The sequence below is a fragment of the Artibeus jamaicensis genome, unplaced genomic scaffold (assembly GCF_021234435.1).
Source record: "Artibeus jamaicensis isolate MK-2021 breed Jamaican fruit bat unplaced genomic scaffold, CSHL_Jam_final contig_387, whole genome shotgun sequence".
Classification (NCBI taxonomy): domain Eukaryota; kingdom Metazoa; phylum Chordata; class Mammalia; order Chiroptera; family Phyllostomidae; genus Artibeus; species Artibeus jamaicensis.
Window position 1 is genome coordinate 6,436,100 of NW_026521812.1, and position 4,327 is coordinate 6,440,426.

Consider the following 4,327-nt stretch of genomic DNA (forward strand, 5'->3'; position numbering starts at 1 on the left):
CCAGGGACACACACCACATCTTCCGGGTAGAGCAGCAGAGTTGTGGAGTTGGATTTTAGACCTCAGTTTCTGGGGAAAACTCAGAGCATGTGGAAGACAGGGCAGGGACTGACAGGAGCTGTGTGACACTGTGTGACAGCCCCTTCACACAGTGTGACAGCCTCCTGGGTGGGTCAACACTTAAACCCATTTCTAGGATTGTACAGTAATGGTCTGGTTCATGTTCCCTGTTGATTTGAGAATATTTAACTTTTGATTTTTTTTCATTCACTTCTCCCTTAACTTCTCCCTTATTTTCTTTATTTACCTCTCCACATGTGTTTCGTCAATCATAATATGGGCATTCTAATCATTTTCATCTTATAAATTCTTTTGAGAATTAAAATGACCAAATGTTAAAAGTACTTAACATTTAGTATAGTACCTGATACATAACTCGCAATATGTGGCTATTAATATCACTGTCAGTTCCATTGCAGATTATGAATACCAGCTGTCAATTTAATAAGTCTTCACTGGGCTTTTTGCCCACTTGACTACCCAGTTTTTATGTGATAACTTTTTGACACACAAATCTAATGGCTATTTTTACTAGCTTCATTTTTTTTAAAGAGTCGTCTGTTTTGTTGTCCATGAATTTCTCATTTCTTTTAGACATGTTAGATACATTTATAATTGTAGACAATATTAAATTCCTGTGTGTTCATTTCACAAAAAGAAAAATACAAGGATCCACATGTGAAATGAACAAATATTTATGGCCTGCCTTTTGTGTGCCATTATTATAATGCCTAAGAAAGACGTTCTACCCAGCGGGAGCGTAGAAGGAAGCCAGGCTGAAGAACTGTGAAATAAAACATGACATATGAATTCAGTTGGGATGCACAGGGTACAACAGGACAAAAGAAGAGAGGTGTTTAATACAACCCGGAACTGCAGAAAAGACTTACTGGGACATGTGTCACCCTGACTGAGCACTGAGAAGGAGCTGGAGTTTGCAATTAAAGACAAACAACCGGTCTTTCTAGAGAGAGAAGCATCATGGGTAAAGCCATGGAGGCAAGAAATCAAATTATATATGCCAGGAGCTGTAACCAGATCAATACTGTTTAAGCGTAAAGTATAAGGTCAGAGGTTAAGAACAGTGAGGCCAGATTTAAAGGCAGGTGCAGTGAGAAATGAAAGAGTCAAAGGGCCCAAATTGGAATCTGTTACTATAGCCAGGTAAGACCATGGTGAGTCATGAAACTAGACTCAAAAGCAAAAGTGGAGAGGAGGATGTAGATTAGATAATTATTATTTGTCATTCATTTATTCCTCAAATATTTATTGAGCACCAGGGACCGGGATACCCTAGAATTTATAGAGCAAGTCCCTGCCCCCACGGCAACTGCTGAAGTCCACAATTAGGTGTCTGATAAATGGAAGTTGGATGGGCAACTGGATAGACGTCTGTTCTCTGAGAGCAGTAACGCTGGGAAAGCGGAGAGGACAACAACGAGCTCGGTGATGAACACACTGCATCAGAGGCCCTTACATCATGACATTAAAAAAATGATCTCAGCACCGAACTGTGCCAAAAGTACCGAGAAATATGTAAATCCTAAGTGAATAGCAATGAGGTTTCTGTTCAACTAAAAGTCTGCTGGGTACAGCTCTTGTTTGTGAGTACGTACAACTTTCCGGGCCGAATCGCACCTGCAGTATTTCATGGAAGGTTGCACTGGTATTGATGGCAATAAAAAGGTAGTTTACTTTAAAAGGCCAAGATTATGATTTAAAACATAAAAGCAAGCCCCCGACATCTTGGCGAGCCTGCGAGGCAACGGCCCAGAGCGACAGGAGAGCAGGCTGATCCCTTGTGCGTGGGCTGCGCCGAGCCCGGGCCGGTGACTGCGCCTCCGCGATCTTGTGTGTTCAGTAACATTTTCTCTGTTCCAAGAAATTCCCTCCCCAAAATGATTTCTGTTATTTTAGTTCCAGCTATTTCCAGGGATGTTCAGACCCTTTGAGTTTAGAAATTTACTCCATATATATGAAAGATCAATTTGTCTTCCTCCAAGCCTAATTTTTCCGGTAAAGAGTATTTTTTTAATTGATGATTATTGTATTTTTTCCCTTTACCATTTAGTCTCCTAATATGCCCCCCAGCAATCACCACTCTGCTGTCCATGCCCACCATGTCCATGAGTTCTTTCTCCTTTTTGCTCAATCTTTCCACCCCTAACCTCCCCCACCATAGCTGTCATCCTGCTCTCAATCTGTGAGTATGTCCCCATTTTCATTGTTAGTTCACTTTGTTCACTAGATTGCACATATGAGTAAAATCATACGGTATTTGTCTTTCAAAACACTTTGAAAGAACATAAGCACCCCTATGTTCATCGCAGCGTTATTTACAATTGCCAAGACGTGGAAGCAGCCCAAGTGTCCATCAGTAGGTGAGTGGATAAAACTATGGGGCATTTACACAATGAAATATCACTTAGCCATAAAAAAGAAGAAAAAATTAAAAGATTTTATTTATTTGTCTTTAGAGAGAGGAGAAGGGAAGGAGAACAAAAGGGATAAGCTGCTGGCTGGCAACCCAGGCATTTGCTCTGACTGGGAATCAAACTGGCAACTTTTTGGTTCTCAGGCCGGTGCTCAATGCACTAAGCCACACCAGCCAGGGAAAAAGGAAGAAAATTTTACCCTTTGTGACAGACACTACGGATGAACCTGGAGAACATTATGCTATGGTGGAAGAAGGAGAGTATTAGCATACTTTCTTCAAAAGAAGACAAACCATTTCCAGGGGGAAGAAAGTACACAGTAAATTGATACAGATCATTTAGAAAGTGCCTCATAATGCGAAAAAGGCTAAGTACAGCTCTAAAAATAAAAGTTTATATTTTGATAGTAAAGAGGCCAGTTCCAAAAATTATTGTGTAAATTGATACAACCATACAAAAATACAAAATGTCAAGAGTATTCCTCACATACATTTTTAACAGCCAAATCAACCACACTTAACATACTTATCATACTAATGGCTTTTGCCAAAATGTGGCAACAGTAAGTTTAAAAAGAAAATAAATAATCCTTGAATTTAATGGCCTGGCTTCTGGTCTGAAAGCAAGAAAGTTAATGATCTCAAAGGTAATTTCTAATTAAGTAGGTATACTACTCTAAATCAATATTTTGGGATTCAACTAACTGTTCTTAACTATTACTTCAATGTTTAAGAATATCTGATCAATATAAAATTTTTAAAAGTTTTAGAGATTTATTTATATAAAACATTCTATTTTACAGTACTTTTATTTAACTATATTATAACCATTATTGCAATAGATGCCTCAATTTCATTCAGATAATAAAAAATGATGGTATAAACCTGGTTCAATAGCAATTTACAAGCTAATTTTTGAGAGTGAAAATAGAAGACTATTAAAAATAGCTAAAAAGATAGCACGTGTTATAGTGCTCAGTGTTTCTATAACTGTTTGTAAGGCTTACATCTAAATCTGATTCAGAATTCTTAGTGACACCGAAATTGTTTCTTTCTCAGCCACATGGTGTGTACGGGTACTATGAGTCTGGGAGAGACTGGCTGTGGGTACGACCTCTTGTCTTCAGCCGTGACTGCACAATATCAGCAAGTATGCTTTGTGTGTTTTCCATATCCCCTCGATAAACAACATCGCCCAGGTGTATCCAGCGTGGTGGGTTTCTTCTTCTAGCTGATACGAGCTAGGACCCTATAAAGCAGCTGTAGCTTCTTCACTTGGCTAGGAATCTATCTGAGCATCAATGTTTTTTGCTGTTTTTGCAATCAGTGCTGTAAAAAAGTGGGCATATTCTGCTGTAGGATTAGCTGGCTGATCTGTGAACTGCTGCCTGAATATTACTAAAAGAGGCAGGAGCACCCTGTTGCTGCAACACTCCAATGGAATGAACCAAAACTGCTCTGCAGGTGAGATCACCATGTCCTGCTGCTGCATGGGCAGATCTGCCATGTTTCTCTCATCAAAATGTCCTGTTTATTAATCATGCAAAACAATATGTTCATAAATGTTCCAAATGTTAAATATCATATTGTATTTAAAGCACCCTTTATGCATCTCATGTGCTCTATCATACTTTAGCCATTCATGTATTTATTCATTAATTTAAAATTTTAATGAGCATGTGCTCCACACCCAGCACTAACAAGGCACTAATAGAAGTGAAGGAACCAGAATGCACAGTTTCTTACCCTTTCCCTTACACTCTGGTTGCTGAGCAAACTATTATGTGGTGTTTACCCTGTGCCCCACAAAGACCAGCTGGAGCACTGGTCTTA

The 4,327-nt window shown here is 39.1% G+C and overlaps 1 pseudogene; it reads right to left on the reverse strand.

The window, feature by feature from the left end:
• Positions 1–3,573: 3,573 nt before the first annotated feature.
• Positions 3,574–4,001, reverse strand: LOC119051233 (mediator of RNA polymerase II transcription subunit 21-like; annotated as a pseudogene).
• Positions 4,002–4,327: the final 326 nt, after the last annotated feature.